A 23,962-nucleotide genomic window follows, 5' to 3' on the forward strand; every position below is an offset into this window, starting at 1 on the left:
GGAAAAGAATACAAAAAATAAAGTATATATAGATGTGTGTGTGTGTAACTGAATCAACATGCTATACAGCAGAAATTAATATAACATGGTGAATCAACTATGCTTCAATAAAATACACTTTAAACAATCAATTTAATACTAACTTGTGGTGTTGACAAGTTGTTTTGAGCTTGAATATATTGAATACGATCTACAAAATACCTACTGCCCCTTCGTTTTTGTTCTAGGAATGAGTTTCTATGGATGCGTACCTATTGCTCAGCTTTATCTCTGAAGGTCACTTATCCAGGGGCTGTGGATTCGTCCCACACTGGGACTTAGAAGAACAAAAACACAAACCTGGGTGCTCTGTGGACTTTGAGCTTCCAACAAATAACTCATAATTTCTAGCATAAGTATGTCTCGAATATTGCAAGAGAAATACTTATATTAAAAAAAGTATCCATTATTTATCAGAATTTCAAATTCAGGTGGGGAATGTTGCATTGCTTCTGGAAAGCCCATGCCACATGAACAGTGTTCCACTAACCCTACAATAATGAGACAAACATTATAGCCCTTTTGGCAGGAAGAACCACTTCAAGTAGGGGCGCTGGACTGAAAATAGATTTTCCCAGCAGGATGAATCATAAGGCATGATGTTTCCTACATAACACCGCTAAACATGCCGCCTGGCTACAGTGCCTCATTTGTAAAACCTTGAACATTTTCATGACTCCTGGTTTTTGCATGAGTTTTGTCATAAGGGAGTTATACAGAAAGTAAATGCACATCTGACCAAAGGTCCCTTGCTCAGCTTGTGGCTCCTGGAAGACTCCTTGGGCAAGCCAGGCCGACACATTGATTTCCACTTCCTTCCTGCTTTCCAGATCACCCACATGCTGCTGCCACGGCTTACCGTCAACCCCACCGGCCAGGGGGTGGTTCGGAACCTTTGTTTTTGTATTCGGAATCACTCGGGGAATTCCTCAAATCCCAATATCCAGGGTACAGCTCAGACCAAACTAGGTAAGAAGCTGTGGGAGTGGGCTTGCAGTACTTTTTAAGCCCCCCAGGTCATCGCGACACACAACCGAGGTCGAGAAATGGCGCCAATACCCAACATGCTGCCTTTACAACAAATGGGGGTGGATTCTCAGTCCAACTGCCCCCTCCTCCGTCAGCGACTCACAGTAATTTAAGCTTTTGCTTATTTCTTCCCAATTGGCTTCTTCCATAACTCTGTTCTCTTCTTATTTTTGACTTTAACCTTTATTTTTAAAATTGGTGGTTGCGTGTGATCTCTGCAGGTTTTGACTCCCAGCAGTCTCTCATGGGCTTGGCTCGAGTCGACTTCCATGGCTTTCCCTCTCTACATGCCTCGACATCCTCTTAGTCAACCCATCAAGACCCACTGCTGGGTCTACTGGTGACTAGTATCGTGCCCCTGCATAAGCAGGCTACTCTGGCTCTGTACACAGAGGGATTTCTGCACTTCTAGTCTACGCACTGGTGATGTCCGTCCTGTGGTTGCCTCCTGAACACTGCTTTTGTCTAATTGCGGGGAAGATTTAAGCCCTATGCGCCCCTCTGAGGACTCCAGACCCTAGAATTCCTGGGTCATGGGTGCTCAAATTGAGCAATGAAATTTCAAGTCACATCATTTCTACATATTCTTTTCATAAGAGAAATGTATGTTGAAAGAGATAAATTCTTGCTGTAAACAACTTTCAAGTGGAGGACAAAAAAAGAGAGAGAACAAAAGAAAGAGTAAAATTTCATCTTGGTCGTCTTTTGAACATTTGATTTTGGATAACTCAGAAAACACATGTCTCCCTTAAGTGAATTTTACCATATATGGAATTTTAAATGCAGTGACTAATGCTCATATTTCTGAGAATTATTCTTGGCACTGAAGCTATTTAGATACCCCCTTAAAGCCAAGAGAAACACTCACCATCATATGCCTTCCTAGATATTGTATACAAAAACACAAAGAGGCGCACCATGGTTTTTCACATAAATGCTATCTTGCTTTAAAAATCTAAAAGATCTCCTTGAAATTTATTTCTCCATAACTTTATCAAAAAAGTTTCTCCAAAGGTAATAAAGAATAATCTTTTACTCCTATATGTCACTGTTTCTCCAAAAAAAAATGACAAATTTTAAAAATCTAGTGCCAGTTATGTTACACACATGTATGAAAAGAAAACATAATTAAGACAAGCTAGAAGCACGTCTATATCCTGAAATGCCATTAGTCTAAGGATGGAATGATTTTTTTACTATTTATTTTCACCTGTATGGCTAAGAAAACGTAATCTTACATGTATGTTTAAACAAAACTTTCTCTATGGCGGACCATACATACACATATATTCAAGGTTTAATTCAAGGTGTTGACATCATCCTTTACACCACTCGATACTGTCTGGATCTTGGTTTCCTCTGGGATTACTTCAGCAATAACTAGCACGATAACTTGGCTTGGGGCACTGCCTTTGGTTGAAGTATTTATCCTGAGAATCAAGGCAGAAGTGTTTTAAACTCGACTCCAAAGGGGACACTTACACCTAAGACAAATGACCAGTTTTCTGGTCTTGTTTTCTCAAAGGGGTGTCCCACACCAAGTAAAACATAGAAGCCATGTGCCAGTTCCGTAGGGGGACAGTAGCTTTGTGCTCTTTACTGACGATCCATTCCTCATGACTTACTGTGCACTGTCAGAGGCACAGCTGGGACGATGACAAAGAGGCAACTTTGAGTCTGTCCATCCAGCCAAGCTGACAGAGACTTTGGCAATAAAGAGACTTCTGACCTTGGCTTCTTCCTCCCATCCTCGTTCTTTTCTCCCACAAGGACTGATGGAACACCTACAATACGTTAGTGCCTGGACGATGGGCTGGGGACACCCTCAGCCAATGGAAGGCTCTCAATTTAGGGTCCTTCTGTGCCAGTGTTCACTAAGTAATGAGTCAGATACAGGTTTTTAAAATCTCAAATATCCATACATCTTGTTTAAAGAAACAAACACAATGTCAGTTACCAGAAAGGTCCTTACTACCTTAGCATATACACTTTAAAAATTGTCAGAGCGATACGAGATGAATGAAGGATTGTAAGTAGGTAGGTGGTGTCTGAATAGATCATGTCTCTTACAAGAAAGATGGGTCTACTGGGACTGTACCATTCACCATACGTTCTGCGCTTGCCTGCTCAAGAGGGAGACAATTTAATGGACATCTCGGACACGTAGGGCTGGATCGACGTGCCAGGGTTTTACTCAACCTCCAGCCACTGCTTAACTCGTCCCAAGTGATAGAAACCAACTCTGGCTGCAAGAATCTTCAGTCCAATTTTGGGGAACTGGTACTTGGAAGGCTCCAGAGTGTGAGGGTAATGGCATATTTGTGGTGAGAATTTGATTCTTCTAAAAGCCACCTTCGATTTAAGTGGGTTACATCCAACCCCTCTTACAAGATAAAATGGAACATGTATGGTTAGAATGCATAGAGATTTCAAAATGTCCTGGAGTGGGAAGAAGGAGTTTTGGATGGTGCTTGCTCTGCAATTGGCTTCCTGCAAGCCCAGACTTAGTCAATGATCAGGGGAGGGTCGACCAGCATTGGCTTTGAACCCTGGATTCTGGTCGCTCTGACCAGAAAAGATGTTCCATATAACTCTGCATACTGCCCAGCCTGGGGCATATGCATAAACTCTCTCTCATAACATTTGAAACTTATTAACAGTATTTAGGCAGAAAGGAAACGGCGAACAGGATCAACATATTTTTCCTGGAGTAAAAGCAGTGTGTGAACCAGGACAGGGAAGATGGTCTAAAAGGGCAAAACGTGGAAAATCCAGGGACAAGGAAACGCACGATGCTGCACATGAATCCTGTCCGTGGACAACGCTGTCTCGGGCTGGGGGAAAAAAATCCCTGTGCATCTTTCCCGGGAACTTAAAGCCATCCCAAGGCTACGCAAGGTGTTACCCTCAGTCACGCTGGTTTTCCTTTTCTTGAAAATGAACTCAGTCAAAACCACGCTGTCTCTTTAGTCACTTGCTCCCTGGCTTGAGCCAACTAGGTCCCACTTAGCTATTCTCCGTACCCTAGGAAAGAGTGATTTGTTCTTCAAACCGAAAAGGTCAAGAGCTTAGCAGCAAGTTCTGAGGCAAGACTCCAAAGGTGACAAGGGCGCCTCAGCCAAGCCCCGGAGTTCGCTCCTTGTGGTTCCTGCCTTAGCTTCTCACCCTGCAATGACCCTGCTACCAGCAAACACCTCATTCTCATCATGAAATGCCTCTGCCCCTTTGAAATTTGTATGTAGAATTGGACGGAGAAATGTCTTAGGCTGGCACGACAGGCTGGCATTTTCAATACAGTCTTTACGAAATAACAAGACCATAGACGAAGGGAAAGAAAACTATGGACGGTGTCCTGAGCACCAGCTCTGAGTCGCGCAGTAACTGTCCTTCACTTCCCAACGGACGGTCCAATTTCCCTCGGTACACACACTCTTTCGACGCCTTTCGCCCTCACACTGGCAGCTCATTCCGTTAGACAAAAGCCCTCGCTTGTCCTTCCTTGTACAACCTGCTCTAGCCTCAAGCGATTCCCAAACTCACAATATTTGACTATGAGACATGGATGAGGCTGTATGGTGACCATTAGAGGCCGTGAGTCCCCTTCTGGCATCCACCTGAGTGCGGTTCCTAAAAGCCACATAGAAGGAAGCTGAACATCTAGGGTCCACGAAGGGGAGGGGCCGAACTCCTGGGAATCGCTGCCGATGAAGACAGACATCTATGCAGCATCTAGGCTTTGAGACTGAGGTCACAGAGCAAAGCAGGTGGACATCTTTTCCCTCTTTCCTGCAGTAGATAGATTATCTGCACAAAGGGATTGGACCTGTTATGACAATCTGAATCAATAAAAATCAACAAGCTACGTTTTGGCTTTGTACTTAGATGAGAATTAAATCCTTTTTTACATCACAATATTATTAGTAATTGCTTAATAAATACCTTTTGTTCAGAAAAATTAAAAACTGATTATAGATGCTTCCATAGGACCTGAAGGGTCTAAAACCAAAGCCCCTGGAGTTTCCTGGTGGCTCAGCAGGTTAAGAACCCAGTGTTGTCACCCCTGTGGCTCAGGTCACTGCTGTGGCGTGGGTTTGATCCCTTGTCTGGGAACTTCTGCATGCCTTAGGTGCAGCCCCCAAAATAAATAAATACAACCAATGCCACTGATTTCACAAGAGAAAAATCAACACATTTTCGTCTACTCTGAAGGAATTTATTTTGAAGAATACTTTACAGAAATAGTTTTTAAAAAAAGAAACACTAAAAATGGCTAAAAACTGATTTCTTTCTTTTTTTTTTTAACTTTTTAGGGCTGCACACAAGGCATATGAAATTCCCAGGTTAGGGGTTTAATTGGAACTACAGCTGCCGGCCTACACCACAGCCACCGCAACACAGGATCCAAGCTATGTCCGCAACCTACACCACAGCTCATGGCAATGCTGGATCCTTAACCCACTGAGCAAGGCCAGGGATCCATGGAACCCACATCCTCATGAATAGTAGTCGGGTTTGTTTCCTCTGAGCCATGACAGGGACTCCTTCAAAGCTGATTTCTAATCACTTGTAAAGGGAACTCCTGCTGGCAAGTGATGCCACATTTCATCAGACAAAGTGTGTGTGGTTAAGCACAATCACGTGCAGTGGCGTTTCCTGTCACAGTCACTAGCACTACCGTGAGGGCACGGAATCCGCATTGCCTTTCATGATGTGCTTTATGCTCTGTGAACTTCCCTCCCATTGCAATATCTGCAGGGGGAACAATGGGATACAGAAAAGCTTAGCATATTCTGCTTGTTTCTCTTTCACAGCCTTTACACAAAACAATCCTTTTTCAGATTAAGTTGCAAGAGCCGTTCTCAATCCAAAGGCAAATTATCTTGGAGAAGTTGAAGAAAATATAACGAGATGTGTTTGGTTTAGATGATTTCTCAAAATCCCTTGTTGATTTAAAAGCAATCCAAAGCATAAATACTCTGGGACAGGAATCACTTAGGGTACATGCATCTTTATCAAATTGAGAGAATTATAATTGAAGAAGTGTCAAGACAAGAAAAGATGTTTCCTAATTTTGTGATTTTTCAACCGTAAGCAAAACAAAAGGAGTTATGTTGGCCTTGGAAAGCACTCCGTTCTCCCAATTACGAGAGGAAATTAAAGAACAAAATTAACATTAAGAAGATATAATGGAGTTTTCTTTCATAAACAATAGATAGGTAACATGTGTCATAGATTTTAATAAGTAATGGATTTTATGAATCACAGGATAATTTTAGAAGCAAGGATAAAGAAAATTTTGGAAAAATATGATCAAGTAATTCTGTGATAAAGCTATGAAAATACCAATAATACCACGATAAAATAAAACGATGACAAATGTAAAAGAAGTACAGGAGCCTGACTGACAAGACAGCGTCCAGATTCGCGGTCAGCACTGACCTACAGGCCCACACCCCTAGAGACAGCCGTGTGGACAAGCAGTGACATCATTTAAAGGAAGACCTTTTCTCTCTTTGAACTTTGAAGAGCAAAAACTGAAACTTTTCTCCCACAAACTCTGTTTTTCTACATATTCCGCTTTATAAAAAGAAGCAGGATAGTGCCTGCTCAAAAGAATGAGAATGAGAAACCCATATCCTGAATCTTTCTTTTACTACAATGTGTATTTGAGACTATTTGGTCCACGGAAGAGAGGTTAGAGAACAGGTCCCCAGAGTAACTGCGTGCTCCACCTCATGGAAGCGAAGCTGGTTACCTGGAAAAGTTGTTAATGCTATCTTTCTCCTCTTATTAGTGTGCTTTCAGGAAAACACAACGGTACTCATGAAATCACGTCATATTGCACTCTGCTTTTTCTTCCCCACTTATTCATAACTTTTGCACAAAAAGCTCTCTTTCAGATTAACTTTCTAGGCTAGGTTTCAACCCAAAGCGACCTTATACCAGAGAAGCGACACTCTTTCCAAGCCCATGGCTCACTTTAGCAGGTGGATAAGGACAATTTCAATGCCTATTACATGTCTTCCAACCAGTCTCTTGCACTGGATTTAAGCCTCGGGGAGTTGAGGACTGAGAGCCAACAACTCCAGGGGCCATTTTCAGGAGAGAGTGGAGTCTCAGGGACCAAACAGTCCTGCTCCCAAAAAATGAAGTGTTGCATGGAGTTGGCAAGAAAAATCTCGTTTCTGTGTACAAGTCGTGGGCATTACTTGATTCTGACCAGTCAGGGTAGGTGACATTATGCTGTGATAACAGCCCCAGTTAACCTCCACCCCCAAATAGCCCCAAAAGGTTTTTGTTGTTGCTTCTTCTGCGTTTCACTGTTGGGCTGTCTGTTCTCTCGCTAAGCTCACTACTGTGGTTCACCTGGAGCTTTATCTTCACTCTAGGACCGAAGTTGATGGAGTGGCTTGTCTGGGACACTGCCTGCCTTGGGAAGAGGCGCGAGAGGTGGTAGTTCATGACATTTAGAGCTTCTGCTAAGTTTGTGCATCTGTTCTATTGGGCAGAGAAGGTTCAGGGCCACGCCTCGTGTCAATGGGGCAAAGAAATAGAGCCTTTCCCTTGATGAGGCAATACAATTTTAGCAATAACAAATAAATATAGTTACGTAAAGTATTAGGTATTAAATAATATGCAGCCTCCCTCATGGATATTGCTGAGGGAGAGAACGGTGAGCGTCTGGGCAGAGGTGTCAAAGGGACCTAAACCCTCGCTCTAAAATGCGGAGATCCCTAATCTGGGAGCTGGGTGAGGCAAGATCAGAGGACCAAAGAGCTGAGACACTGCAGCAAGACTGAAGAAGGAAAAAGAGGGGAACATGAACAGCATCATAAGGAACATAAGGGGGAAATGATAATTTGTGCAGAGTTCCCATCGTGGCTCAGCGGTAGCGCATTCGACTAGTAACCATGAGGACATGGGTTCAATCCCTAGCCTCGCTCAGAGGGTTAAAGATCCGGCATTGCTAGGAGCTGTGGTGTAGGTGACAGGGGCTGCTTGGATCCTTTGTTGCCCCGGCTGTGGCTGTGGTGTAGGCTGGCAGCTGCAGCTCCAATTCAACCCCTAGCCTGGGACCCTCCATTTGCCACACGTGTGGCCCTAAAAAAAGCCATAATAGTAATAATAATATGGGAACATTATGATTAACGTATTCCATTAAAAGTATGTGTATATGACTAACTTATGCCATTAAACGTCCTAGATATAAAGGACAGACTCCTTGAAGGACAAAACTCACCACAGTCGACAAATGAAGACACATAAAATCGAAATAAATGGAGAAATAGACTATGTTTGTGGGTTGAAGACTCAGTATTAATAAATGTCAACTCTCCCCAAATAAATACATAGAGTCAATGCAATTCTAATCAAAATTCCAGCTGGCTTTTAAGGGGAAAAAAGCATTATAAAAATATAAAGAAAGACAAGAGATCATATCAGCCCAAAAAAATCTTGCCTTAGAAAAACAAAACTGGAAAACTTACAAATAAGATTGATTTTAAGACTTACTATGAAGCTACCATAACAAAGAGTATGGGGAGTTCCTGTTGTGGCTCAGCAGTTAACGAACCTGAGCAGCATACCTGAGGATGTGGGTTCGATCCCTGGCCTCGCTCAGTAGGTTAAGGATCCGGCATTGCCCTGAGCTGTGGTGTAAGTCACAGATACAGTTTGGATCCCGCATTGTTGTGGCTGTGGTGTAAGCCGACAGCTACAGTTCTGATTGGACCTCTAGCCTGGGAACCTCCATATGCCGTGGGCTTGGCCCTAAAATGACAAAATAAAAATAAAGAGTATGGCATTTTTGCATGGACAGAGAAATAGATGAATAGAACAGAACTGATACAAAACAGAACACATATGAAAACATGGTCAATTGATTTTCAACAAAGGTGCCAAGAGTATTCAATGGGGAAAAAGTACTTACCCAGAACAACTGGACAGGTGCATGTTAACAAATGGATCACAACACTTACCTAATATCAATACAAATAATAATTTGAAATAGGTCATTGACTTCAATGTAAAAACTAAATAAACGATGCTTCAAGAAGAAGGCATAGTAATATATGCGTGTATCTTTTGGGTAGGCACTATTATCTTAAAAAAAAGTAAAAAAATATTTTAAATGTTTTATACCTATGTAATGTTTTATGTTTAAATGTTATATCTTTAAATATAACACAAAAGACTGATATACGGAACTTCATCGAAATAAACAAAACACCTCTGTTTATAAATAGAAGACATTAGGAAAATGAAAAAGCCACAGCAACACAGAAACTATATTCAATCTATATGAGATACACATAGCTCACAGAGGTTTTGCATTCCAAATAGAAAAAGAACTACAAATCAACAGCAAAAACATAAGTAACTCCATAAAAAATTGGCAAACGACTTGAACAGTTACTTTAAAACAAGAAGATACATGTCCAAACAGCACATAAAATGCTCAAGTCATCAGGGAAATTCATATTAAATCCACAATGCGATATCATTTCTCACCTACTAGAATTACTAAAACAAAATAGAAAAACACATGAACACATTAAAGTTGTGAGGATCTGGCGCTAGTGGGACTCATACATTTCCTGTGGGAGCATAAAATGGTACAGTGACTTCAGAAGAATGTTTGGCAGAGCCTATGGAACCAAAGATACACCTACACTCTGATTCAGCGAGTTCTCTGCTTTACATTTATCCAAGATAAATCAAAACTGGCAAATACAAACTATGTGCACAAGTATGTTTATGTCAGCTCTAGTCATAACAGCAAACACTGAAAACTAACAAGAGAATGGATAAGCAAATTGTGGTTATGTTCATACAAGGGAAAACTTCTCAACAATAAAAAGAAATAAAATAGTGATTCACACACTAATATGGATGAATTTCAAAAACATTAGGTTGAGTGTCAAAAAGGCTTGTCACACAAGAGTTCACACATTATGAGTTCGTGATTAAATGCGCATAAACAAGCGAAACTAAAATATGGTAAGCAGAAACCAGAACGATGGTTACCTATCAGCAGTGCATTTGTCCCAGAAGAAAGCACAGGGAACGTTCAGAGTTGATGAGATATATGTATATATATTTGTGTGTGTGTGTGTGTGTTTTGTCTTTTTTGAGGGCCGTACCTGTGGTGTATGGAGATTCCCATGCTAGAGGTCTACTCAGAGCTGTTGCTGACAGCCTATGCCACAGCCACAGCATGTGGGATCCAAGCTACACCACAGCTCACGGCAACACCGGATCCTTAAGCCACTGAGCGAGGCCAGGGATCAAACCCACAACCTCGTGGTTCCTAGTCGGATTCGTTTCCGCTGAGCCACGACGGGAACTCCATGAGTTGATGATATATCTTGATTCAGGTGATGGTTACTCACATGTGCATATTTATTAACATTTATTGAATGATATACTTGAGATCTGTACACTGCATAAAAATTTATCTCATATACACAAATCACATCAAATCTCAAGTGCACATGAGACAATCTCCAGCATAGTCTTTGTAGATAGAGACCATGTATAGATGTAACTCCCCCAAACTTAAAAGAGCTGAAATCAACGTACATTCTTTGATGACCAGGGAATGAGATTAGAAATTAATATTGAAGAAAATTGGAAAAATCACAGGTGTGAAAATCAAACACCATAGTCCTAAATAAGCAATAGAACCAAGAGTAAATCACAGAAGAAAATTAGAAAATGCTTTGAGATGAATGAAAATGAAGACATAGCATATCAAAACTTTGAGGATACAGCCAAAGCAGGTATTTAGAGAAAAATTTAATTTGTAAACACCCACAGTAAAAAAAAAAGAACAAAGATCTCAAATCAATACCATAAACCTAGCCCTGAAAAAGGAGAGTGCACTAAGCCTAAACCAAGCAGAATCAGGAAGGGAGTAACAAAAACTGGGGCATAAATTAATAAAACAGAGAACAGAAAAACAATAAAGAAAATCAAAGAAAAAAGGTTTTGTCTTAAACATCAACATACTGGACAAATCTTTAGGTAGAATGAGAAAGAGAGAGAGGATGAGAACTCAAAAATTACTTAAGTCAAGGAGGTCCATCATGGCTCAGTGGTTAATGAATCTGACTAGGAACCATGAGGTTGCGGGTTTGATCCCTGGCCTCTCTCAGTGGTTAAGCATCCAGCATTGCTGTGAGCTGTGGTCGCAGATGCGGCTTGGATCTGACGGGGCTATGGCTCTGGTGTAGGCCGTTGGCTACAGCTCCGGTTAGACCTCTAGCCTGGGAACCTCCACATGTAGTGGGTGCGGCCCTAGAAAAGACAAAAGGACAATTTAAAAAAAAAATTACTAAAGTCAAGAATGAAAGAGAATCATGGCCAAGTGGAATTTATCTCAGAAATACAAGGTTGGTATAATATGTGAAACTCAATTAACCTCATGCCCCTTATCAATAAAATAATGGACAAAAACCACAGGGTCATCTCACCAGAGGCAGAAAAAGCATTTAATAAAATCCAGTGCCCTTTTATAATAGAAACACTTAACAAACTAGGAATAGCAGGCAACTTTCTCAATCAGATAAAGCGTATGAATAACGCACAGCTAACATCTTACTTAATGGTGCAAGATTCACTCAGAACAAGACAGGGATGGTTGCTCTTGCAACCAACCTCTGCAATTCAACACTGTGCTAGAAGGTCTAAGATGGTAAATTAGACAAGAAAATAAAGTCATCCAGACTGGAAAGGAAATAGTAAATCTATCTCTACTTACAGATGACATGATCTTGCATACAGAAAATCTTAATGAATCTGTTAAAAATCTATTAGAACTAATAAAGAACTTCAGCAAGGCTACAGGGTATATGATCTATATGTAAGGATTAACTACATTTCCAGGCACTAGCAATGAAAAACCTGAAATGAAATGAAGAAAACAATTCCATTGATAACAGCATCTAGTAGAATAAAATATTTAGAAGAAAAGTTAACCTGAGGAATGCAAAATGTACATTCCGAAAATTACAAAACATTGTTGAAAGAAATTAAAGATGACCTAAATAAATGGAAAGAAATCTTGTGTTTATGGGTCAGAAGACTTACTATTGTTAAAATGGCAATACTCCCCATGTTGACCACAGATTCAACACAGTCCTTATCAAAATACCAGCTTGATATTTTACAGAAATTCACAAGCTAATCACACAGATTAATACAGAAATGCAAGGTCCCCAGGAATAGTCAAAACTATTTTGAAAAAGAATAAAGTCAGAGAACCCATACTTTCCAATTTTAAAGACTTTCTAGGAGGCTATTATAATCAAGACAGTGTGGTACTGGCATGGCACGAGGATAAACACAGAGATATCCATGGAATAAAATTCAGAGTCCAGAATTAAACCATTACCTTGATGGTTCACTGTTTTTCCATGAGATTGCCAAAGAAAATTCAACAGGAAAAGACTACTCTTTTCAACAAATGGCGCTAGGAAAACTGGATAGTCTCATGCAAAAGAATGAATTCATACCCACTTTTTCACAGAATACACAACAACTCACTCAAAACAAATCACAGAGATGTAAGAGCTAAAATAATAAATTCTTATGAGAACATATAGGGTAAATCTTCATGACCTTAGATAAAGTAAATATTTTTATTTTATTTTTACTAGCGTAGAGTTGATTTACAGTGTTGTGCCAATTTCTTCTGTACAGCACACACACACATATATATTCTTTTCTCATATATATTCTTCCATCATGTTCTATCTCAAGAACAGGATACAGACCCCTGTGCTGTATGTAGGACCTCCTTGCTTAGCCATTCTAAATGTAATACTTTGCATCTACCAACTCCAAACTCCCATCCATACAACTTCCTCCCCCTCTCCCTTAGCAACCACAAGTCTGTTCTCTATGTCCATGACTCTGTTTCTGTTTTGTACATAGGTAAATCATCTTTAAAATAACACAAAAATTTCAAATAACAAAAGAAAATGGAGATAAATTGACTTCATCCACCTTAAAACCTTGTAGATTCAAAGGACACCAGAAAGTGAAAAGGCAACCTACAGAATGGGAGAGAATATTTGCAAATCCTATATCTGATAAGGGAATTGAATCTTGAATATGCAACTTTCAACTAAAAAAAAAAATAAAAAGACAAATTGTATGAAAACACAAGAGACCCCAAGTAGCAAAAGCAATATTGAAAAATAAAAATGGAAATGGAGGAATCTGGCTCTCCTTCAGATAATACTACAAAGCTACAGTTATCAAAACAATATGGTACTAGCACAAAAACAGAAATGTAGATCAATGGAACAGGATAGAAAATCCATAAATAAATCCAAGCACCCAAGGTCAACTAATCTATGACAAAGGTGGCAAGAATATACAGTGGAAGAAAGACAGTCTCTTCAATAAATGGTGCTGGGAAAAACTGGAAAGCTACATGTAAAAGACTGAAATTAGAACACTCTCTAACACCAGACATAAAAATTAATTCAAAATAACTTAGAGATCTAAATATAAGGTCATATCCCATAAAACCCTTAGAGGGAAACACAGGCAGAAAACTCTTTGAAATAAATCACAGCAACATCTTGTTTGATCCACCTCCTAGAATGATGACAATAAAGACAAATAAACCAATGGGACCTATTCAAACTCAAAAACTTTTGCACAGCAAAGGAAACCATTAAAAAACACACAGAATGGGAGAAAATCTTTGCAAATGATGCAACAGACAAGGGCCTACCCTCTCAAATATATGAAGAACCCATACGACTCAACAACAAAAAAACAAACAACCCACTTGAAAAATGGGCAGACCTAAACAGACATTTCTCCAAAGCAAAAATACGGATGGCCAAGAGGCACATGAAAAAATGCTCACCACTAGGAATTATTAGAGAAATGAAAATCAAAACTACAATAAGGTACCACCTTACACTGGCCAGAACAGCTATCATTAACAAGACTACTGGGAACTCTCCTCCACTGTTGGTGGGAATTAAGGTGGTATAATCACTGTAGAAAACAGCATGAAGGTTCCTCAGAAAACTAAATACAGAACTACTGGATGATCCAGCAATCCCATTCCTGGGCATATATCCAGACAAAACTCTGTACCCCTATATTCACTGCAGCACCATTCACAATAGCCGAGACACGGAAACAACCGAAATATCCACTGACAGATGAGTGGATTAAGATATGGTACCTATACACAGTGGAATCCTACTTGACCATAAAAAAGAACAAAATAATGCCATTTGCGGCAACGTGGATGGAAGTAGAGTGAAGGGAACCAGAAAGAAAAAGACAAATACCATGGGATATCACTTATTTGTGGAATCTAAAATATGGCAAAGATGATCCTATCCACAAAACAGAAACAGAGCACTGCCGAGGAGAGCAGACTTGAGGTTCCTGGGGGAGTGGGGGGAGCGAGCAAGTGGGATGGATGAGGAGGTTGGTGTTTTGGACACATACAGTTAGTTACTCTTGGAATGGATGGGCAGTGGGCCCTGCTGTACAGCACAGGGAACTGGGTGTGATTGGGTCACTTTGCTGTACAACAGAAAATGAAGAAACACTGCAAATCAACTATACTTTAATTTTTTAAAAAGTGGGCAAAAAAGTCTAATTGGACATTTCTCCAGAAAAGATATACAAGTGATCAATTAACACTAAATGTGTGAAAGGGTACTCCATATCTTTAGTAATTAGGGCAATGCCAATCAAAAGATACCACTTCCAATCCACTATTTTGCTTCTCGAACTGCCCCCATCCATGGAGGAGAGACAGAAGGAGGCGGCAGATCCTTTCAAATTAGTAGGTGGCAGGTTCACTAACAAAGGAACTTCCTTAGCAGCCTCACCTTGGGCAAGAGGGGCAAACCTCCACACACGTCCGGCAGACTCTTTAAAGTTTATCTAGGGGCCTTAATGAGCTTCAGTACTGTGTTCTGCCAGACGATTTTGACACCATCTCACTCTCTCAGGGCCGTGATTTTGAGAGCACTCCCGGTGTGAGAGTGGTGGGTGACACGTACGATGCAAGGACGGGGGAGGGTGAGGAGTCTGGCGTTCCCGGTGCACCTCTTGGGACCACAGCCTCTTGACGACCCCCCCCCCAACTCCCACATCCGCCACAATCAAACGGACAGGTGATAACAAGTCTTGGTGAGAACTTGGAAAAAGAGAAACCCTCCTCCACCGCTGGTAGCAGTGTGATGCGGAGAACCGTCTAGCAACTCTTCAAGACGTTAAACAGAGGTGGAGCTGGTCATCCTGCTTTTAGGTAGACACTCAAGAGCAATGACAAGCCATGTCTCCACAAAAGCTTGCACATGAACTTTTACATAAGCATTATGCACAGCAGCCAGAGGGTGGAAAATATGCAATGGCCTGTAGGTGCTGTGAGGATAGCTGAGATGGGGCACGGTCATTCAATGAAATATTACTCAGCAATGAAAAGGAGTGGGTACGAACACACACTGCAGCGTAGATGAACAATGAAAAATCGTATTCCACGTGAGAGGAGCCACTCACAAAAGACTAATTATGATATGATTCTATTTGTATGAAATGTCCAGCGTAAACCCTTCTGTAGAGACAGAAACTAGATTAGTTGTCACCCAGGGCTGCTGAGGAGGAGGGGAATGGGAATAATTGCTGTGTGTAGAGCATGGTAAGCAAATGCTCAGATTAACGGCGGTGATGATGGCGCACTATTGGTGAAGGGAATAGAAAACATTGACGTGTATGCTTCAAGTGGGTGAAACGCGTGGAATATAAACGATGTCGCAATAAGGATGTTTTACACACACACTCACAGAGCAAATGCAAAACTACCATTCCACACTCACTTCAGTAGACGTTTCTTAACTGAGAGTGGAATTTTTCTCAGGAGGCTTGTGCAGATAGGAATCATTCATTGCGTCTCCATTTAGCCCAGAAAAATCACTGGGAGAAACATGACAATGGGAAACACAAGTGTCCGGAGGCTGGGTTCGCACCTGTGCTCAGCTCTCAGCGCCCCCTGGGCCAGTGGCCTAACTTCTCCGGACTGACTTCTCCTGTAACATAGGTGTTCAGACCAGAAAACCTCTGCGATTCCCTCTGATCTCCAGAATCCGATGCACCTTTTCATTGAATTATGCACTTTCATTACCAGAATACTATCTTTCTGTTCAGCTTGTCTCCTGCAGTTGTTTCCCCACTTCATAGCAAACTATCTGAAGCCTTTCCCCTGAACTGATAGAGATGTGGTCTTGCTTCTAAATGAGGACAAATAGCGATCTGTCACTGGAATGCCCACTGTGGCTACTTGCTACCTGCCAATTTTCTTGGAATGGAGAATCTAGTTAGAAAGAAAACACAGAAGAGACGAATTGTACCGAGGGGCTCATTTTATAGGCACAGAGATGTTAATTTTGGATTTAGCTATGTTTTTTGAGAAATCAGTCCCAGAGCTTAAGATATTTGCTCAGATCTTAGAGCATCTGAATACCTGTGGGCCAGGAACACGGGTATTTGCTATTCGCACTCTTCTTGACACATGATACATCTCCAGACATCAAACAGCAACTTCCAACCATGCAGAATAAAGTGGTTTCTATGCATTACTAAGAACGTGGCGGTGGAGTGGAGAATGGGCTTTAGATGGAGGCTACAGTAAATTGTGCGAAGTTGTCCATAATACCGCGTCTGAGCGAGGGATGGGGCAAACTATTTAAAGACTTCTCCCTCTGGCAAAGGTCAGTGCCTCCATAAAGGGGGAGAAGAGGTACTTCAAACTCTTTATGACTAATCGGTGAGTCCATTATTACGTGAGTTATGGATGCTTACGGTGGAAAGTCTGGAAATTGAATTCCTGAGTTTCACATCTAACCACAAAAACTTACACCAAACCTTCTGGCATATGGATTTTTAAAAGTTTGTTTTAGAATTATGTCTATCATCTTTACATTTCTTTTATTTGTCAACTATTGAATAACAAGAAAAAGAGCTCATATTTTGCTTAAGAATCTTTCTTTGCCCAGATACAAGTTGCACAGGGTTTATGTTTGTTTTACCTGCAAAGCACGAATTACTTCAGAAGGACAGTTCCCTTCTGCCATGACTGACTCTGCGACCTGCGAGGCAGAGGTCAGGCTGCCATAAACCCTTGGAGAGAGAAAGACTCTGAAGTTCTATAGGGGTGACCATAAAGATGTCCTTTATGGGGAATGGAGCACCCTTTGGGAGCCCGAGATGCTTGCAGACATCACGCTACCGGTTCTTTCTGCTGCATTCTCCACTCTGAATACTTACACACGAATCAAACCAAGTCCCAGCGCACACCCACGGATGGCTTGGGTGGGGAAATTTTACAAGAGGAGGTCTGACTATCAAGGCTGGAAAAGGGCAGACAGTCCCACATGCTTCTTTATCTAGTTTATGTCTTTTTAGGGCTGCACTCAGGCATATGGAAGTTCCCAGGCTAGGGGTCAAATTGGAGTCACAGCTGCCGGCCTACGCCACAGCCCCAGCAACCCAGGATCCAAGCCATGTCTGTGACGCCACAGCTCACAGCAACACCAGATCCTTAACCCACTGAGCAAAGCCAGGTGTCACACCCACATCCTCATGGATACTGGTCAGGTTTGTTATTGCTGAGCCTGGATGGGAACTCCTTATTTTTTAATTTTATTGGAGTAGAGTTGACTTACAAAGTTGTGCTAGTTTCGGGTGCACAGCAGAGTAAATCAGCCACACCCATGCATATCTCCATTCCTTCTCAGATTCTCTTCCCACACGGTTACTACGCATTATTGAGTAGATTTCCCTGTGCTATAAAGTAGGTCCTTGTTACTTATCTATCTTATGTATAGTAGTCACGCTTCTTTAGACGATGTTTATGAGCTGACTGCAAAAGGCTTTCCTTCACCACCAGTAAGATTTGCTTGGCTGAAACTCTCTCTTCTTCCTTTTCTCTCATTTCTACTTTTTGTACCAACACACAAAAATCAGCTATTTCCTAAATAATAATATTTGAGGACAAGCATCATATCTATTACAAACTGCATCATGCCCCCCCACCAATTTATGTGTTAAAGTCCTAACCCCCATGCCTCAGAATGTGACCTTTATGGAAATAGGGTGGTTGCAGACGCAACTAGTTGAAGTTTTCCTGGAAGAGGATGGGCCCTTAATCCAACATGACTGGTGTCTTTATAACAAGAACACCTTGTGATGAGAAAGCGACATGTGCTGAGTGAAGGTGATGGGAAGACACAGGAAGCACAACATCTACGAGGAAACCCAAAGACTTGCAGCAACCCCCAGAAGAAGCTGGGGGACAGGCCTGGAACAGCTTCTCCTTCACAGCCTCAGAAGGAACCAGCCCTGCAGACACCTTGCTCTCGATCTTCTGGCCTCCAGAGTCACAGGGTCATGTTTCTGTTGTGCTAGCCACCCAGTCTCTGGGAACTAATACACTATCCATCCTAAGTTTCTCCACCAAGAATGGTCATCAGAGGGAATACACCTTGTTATATAACTACTTCTTGATCCTGGAAGCCTTTCAGAGTCACTAAGTCAGTTGAAACTGAACACTTGAAGGTCACCAATGACAGCTAATTTTCTAAATTTAGTCCTTTCCTCACTCTGCATCTTTTAAAGCACTGTGGACCTTCTCTCAAGTCTTAGAAATTCAATAAATTTCCATCAACGTGTCCACTTTAGGCTTCCTTTTCTTATTCAACAAAATGATTTCATACTTCTATTTAAGAACTCCATTTACTCTAATTTTATGAATCTAACATCTTAGCGTGATAGAGTGGAGCGACTCAAAATGCTTCCTTCTTAAACCCTCAACCAACCATCTGATATTTCAGGATTGATTTATTGAGCATCTACTATTTGGTCAGACTACAGAGGCAGCACAGCTCACCGAGCCTTTTACACGTATCTTATCACCCAGCCTCTGTGAGTCAGTTTTGTTTATCAACCTGATTGTTTCATGGGTGCACAGACATCTGTCTGACATGACTGTCCGTGTCTCTGAGAATGTGTGTCTGGATGAGATGAACTTTGGAATCAATACACTGGGTAAAGCAGATGACTCTCCCTGGTGTGAGTGGGCCTCAACCAACCAATTGACCATGTCATGTTAGTTTTAGGTATCAGCGCAGTGATACATACATATATATGTACACACATACACACATATGTACATTTTCACACGCATTTGTTTTCAGATTCTTTTCCTTTATAGGTTAACACAACATATCAAGTATAGTGCCCCGTGCTACACAGCAGGTCCTTGTTGTTATGTACATATGTATACATACATAACATGTACATGCATACATGTCTACATGTATCTGTAAACATATGCATATATACATAGATATATTCCTTTTCAGATTCTTTTCCTTTACAGGTTATCACAAAATATCAAATACACTTCCCTGTGCTATACAGTAGGTCCTTGTTGCTTAAGTATTTTATATATAGTAGGATGTAATTCTTAATCTTAAACTCCTAATTTCTCTCTCCTGCCTCCCTTCCACATTGGGAACCCTAAGTTTGTTTTCTATGTCTGTAAGTCTATTTCTGTTTGGTGAATAAATTCACTTGTGTCATCCCTATGTCTTTTCACCTCAACTACTCAGCCCACCGCCTGGGAATGTTACACAGCCTCGTTCCCTTCATGTTTCTCAAAGGACCTTGTACTCGTACAAGAAGATGTGCAACACGTGTTTACGGGAGCTGAGGACCCTTCTCCAATTTAGGAAGGTTAGCATAGGCCGTTCATGGGCTCCAAGGCCTGGAAATAAGAGGGAGAGGGGCCTACATTTGGGCCACTTGGTTCAACGTCAGCATTTTCACAACCATGAACGTGCCTGTCCCATGCCGCCTCCTCCGCCAACGGCAGTGGTTCTAGAATCCTCTCTGCATCCAGAAACCTCAGAAATGCTTTTCTTTCCCAACTAAAAAATAAATGACACGAACTGCCTTTGCCGCTGCTTAATATACTTATACCCCAACTCATACAGATCACTCCATCGAATGCCTTAGCTCATCTTGCTTTTCATGAGAAGCATCTCACGAAGCAATTTGATAATTTATGACTGGGTACAAATATTTAATGTCACTTCATGCCAGATTTTTTTATGCCAAGTTGAAATTTCAAACTTAACGACAGACGTTAATTAGAACACTTTAGGGTTCACATAGTTTAAAGTGAAGTAAAAGAAGAACACCGGCTGAATTATTTTTACTATCTGGATAGAAAATATATTCCTAAAATTACCTTCTCATGCAGACACCTAGACGGCCTGCCTTGAAAGTATTTCAAGGTTGTTTTCCAGACAACCCAGTTTCCAAGTCACAAGTCACCATTATCAGTGAATTGAAAGGAGGTCAGAGCCTTCAGGTTGAGCAGTTAGTGCTCAAGAACTGTTTTCTTTTCTTTTCTTCCTTTCTTTTTTTTCTTTTGGCTTTTTAGGGCTGTACTAGTGGCATGTGGACGTTCCCGGGTGAAATAAGAGCTACAGCTGCCGGCCTACACTGCAGCCACAACAACACAGGATCCAAGCCACGTCTACAACCTACACCACAGCTCATGGCAACGCCGGATCCTTCACCCACTGAGCAAGGCCAGGGATTGAACCTGTAACCTCATGGTTCGTAGTTGGATTCGTTTCCACTGCACCATGTTGGAAACTCCAAGAACTGTTTCCTTTTTGATTCTCAGCCCTCCAGGCGTGAAGGCAGCATCTACCTGTTCTGACTCATTTCAACTCCTGTCTCTTTGGAATCTCGCTTGCCAACCCCTAGCCTGTGCCAGACCTTGGTGAGTCTTGGGCCGAAGCATAAACTTTGTCTCTTTTATGCTAAAACCACCTACCTTCCCACGTATTAACTGCTTCCATGGGAAGAGTTAGGGTTCGCCTTACACACCCCGTGGGAGGCTCCAGTGACCCGTGAACAGAAATTACAAGATAATTATACCCAACACCCCCTTGGAAAGTCCCACTGAGGGAAGAACAACCGAGAATTCTCAATTGTTTTTAGGCAAAAGAACCATGTAATAGAACATCATGGAGTTACATGCCATTGCTCAAGCTTGCAGTGGACCAAAGGAAAACAAACTACCGAATTAAGCTTGGGCTTGAAAAGCTGCTTGGAAAAGAAGGTTTTAATTCCTTGAAGATGCGCACCTCTACCGAAAAAGCTACATCTTCCCCTCTATCGCTTCCTCAGTCTTGGTCTCCTTTCCGAGACTCCATTCCACCCACCTCATTGCGATTTATCACGACAGAGTTTGGGTTCTTCTTCTCTCCCCTGTAGCTGCTTCACTCTGCTGCCCGAAGCTTGGTGCCCAGAAATTTTTGACAGATCTTTCAATGATGTCTCTATAAAATGAATAAGAATTCACTGGAACGGGCTATCCGTGGCAAGCACAATTTCGCTTGTGTAAAGAGACAGTGTTAGTTTCCAAAGTTGTGATGATCATGTATTTTTCAAACTGTTTATTCTGGGGTTTTTACCATCATTTTAAAAATAAAATCCTTGTTGTTCACATTGTGGCTCAGCAGTAAACAACCTCGCAAGGATCCGTGAGGATCCAGGTTTGATCCCTGGTCCTGATCCGTGGGTTAAGGATCCAGTGTTGCTATGAGCTGTGGTGTAGGTCGCAAATGCAGCTCGGATATGGTGTTGATGTGGCTGTGGTGTAAGCCGGCAGCTTCAGCTCCCATTCGATCCCTAACCGGGGAACTTCCATATGCTGTAGATGCAGCCCTAAGAAGCAATCAATCCAACCATCAATACATACATGCATACATAAATTAATTAAATAAAAAATAAAGTCCAGAAGCTCTTTCCTCCATGTAGATGGCAAAAAACAAACTCACAAATGTCTAGCATCCCAAACAAAGCCATGGACTCCTACGCCACAACCACAGCAATGCTAGATCCGAGGGAAAATGTCAGCTGGAAGAATAAAAGCTGTTGCGGAATGTGTATCCCCATCAAACCGGAAAAATGGACGCGCCATCTCTGCGTCCCCAGGAAGGGCCGTTGACTTAGAATTGTGGGTAAAACCACTACTTGTTCTGAAACCTAACTAGCCCCACTTGAAAGCCCATTTAATTACCTAGTACATAAAACTAGAAAAGTCTGGGAATACGACATCCCTGAGACAGCATGAGACAATAAGTATGAATCCCAAAGACAGAATAAAGAGAGAGAGAGGAAGGGGCGAAAGCGGGAAGAGGAAGAGAAAAGGAGGCGGAGAGAGAGGAGGGGGAGGGGAGGGGATGGAGGAGGGGACAAGAACCCTAAAATCACAGCATCACTGGCCATTTTACGTAGGCGCAAAGAGCTTCCGCAGTTCATACCAGCACTGGAATGGTACGATAAAATATTTGATGTTTATAAAGTAACCTTTGTCTATCCAAGTATGTGTCACAATATCAAATCAGTGAACTAAATCATCTATTTAGGAAGATGACCATCAATTTTCTTACATGTGTTTTGACACTTTAAGGGAGATGGCTTAACTACAACATCTTCAAATTAAGAAAATGAAATTAATGATGATACTTCATAATTGAGATCCCATTTAATATCACCATTATTCAGTAAATTCCTACAATTATTTTCTCACAGCTCAGGTCACACTTCAGAACGGTCATTCATGCTGCTTTGGTAGCGTGGTGAGAGAAAACATTAGAAATCTCCATATTTTAACAAATATTAATATCAGTAATAGAAACATGCATGTAAGCATATCTGCCACTATTCTAAGCATTTTTCTTTTCTTTCTGTTTTCTTAGGGCTGCACCGGCAGTATATGGAAGTTCCCAGGTTAAGGGTTGAATTGGAGCTGCAGCTGCTGGCCTACACCACAACCACAGCAATGCCAGATCCGAGTTGCATCTGTGACCCACACCACAGCTCGAAGCACCGCTGGATCCGTAACGCACGGAGGGAGGCCAGGGATCAAACCCACACCCTCATAGGCACTATGTCGGATTCTTAACCCACTGAGCCACAATGGGAACTCCCACTTTTCTTATGTCAACTCATTCGCTCTTCACAATAACCTTATGCATTAGGTCCTACCATTTGCCCCATTTTACAATGAGCAATTAAGGCACAGAGAGATCAAGTAATTTATCCTAAGACACACATCTGACTATCTGATACAGTGTTTCAAAGGATCTGAAAATTCTCTAACCTTTAATGGGAATTCAGTACCAGGTTTTTTTACTTTCAACTCTATGTGAATTTAAATCTAAATGTTTATAATGTGTGGCTTAGTTGGCAATTGCCTCTTGAACTGGTTTAAATATGTGTTTCTGTTTCCTCTGAAAACAAAGGTTATTCTATTTGTATTTCTTTACATTTGTTGTATCTTTCAAGGGAGAATGGTAAAAAAAAAAAAAAAAAGATATCAGAAAAGAACAGTGAATTAGGACATATTGAACAATTTTTTGCATTCAGTTGCTGAGCACCTACTGTGGACTGCACTTGAATTTCTTCCATCATACCCCCACCTGTGGCCACCTGGCCACTGCCAACATTGGGTCTCCTTTCCAACCAAACTCCTGTATCTCTTTTATTTTCTAGAAGAGTATTAATTTACCAAAAGCACAAATTCGAATGTCTCTTACTTGGGGGATATTGGTCCTACAGATGTTACAGAAGTGTCAGTACTCATGTCCAAGCTCCAGAGATCAAACATACATAAAAATGACCGGCATCTTGCTAAATGTCTCCTTATTAACATGTCATCTGGGCCCAATAAGTTTACTTGTCATTGAACAAACAAAAAAATTATTTGTTTCGGGAGGAAGCACATTCATCAGTTTGCCAAAGCCTGCATCCAAGTTGCCATTCC

General features: G+C 41.4%; 1 protein-coding gene across 10 annotated transcripts in view; it reads right to left on the reverse strand.

Moving 5' to 3' along the window:
* LOC146398709 (uncharacterized) overlaps positions 1-23,962 on the reverse strand; it is an 843,865-nt gene that overhangs the window by 540,839 nt on the left and 279,064 nt on the right. For 5 of the 10 annotated variants that reach the window (XR_014819889.1, XR_014819887.1, XR_014819888.1 and 2 more), the window contains one exon: positions 21,354-21,470. The exons of the other annotated variants lie outside the window; for them this stretch is intronic. The gene's annotated coding sequence lies outside the window, so the exon portion shown is untranslated. The remainder of the gene's footprint in view (positions 1-21,353; positions 21,471-23,962) is intronic. 10 annotated transcript variants of the gene reach the window in all.

The sequence above is a fragment of the Sus scrofa genome, chromosome 11, assembly GCF_054392235.1.
Source record: "Sus scrofa isolate SSC_HxYL_T2T_F1_AM1 chromosome 11, Sscrofa_HxYL_maternal_Yorkshire_Landrace_v2.0, whole genome shotgun sequence".
NCBI lineage: Eukaryota > Metazoa > Chordata > Mammalia > Artiodactyla > Suidae > Sus > Sus scrofa.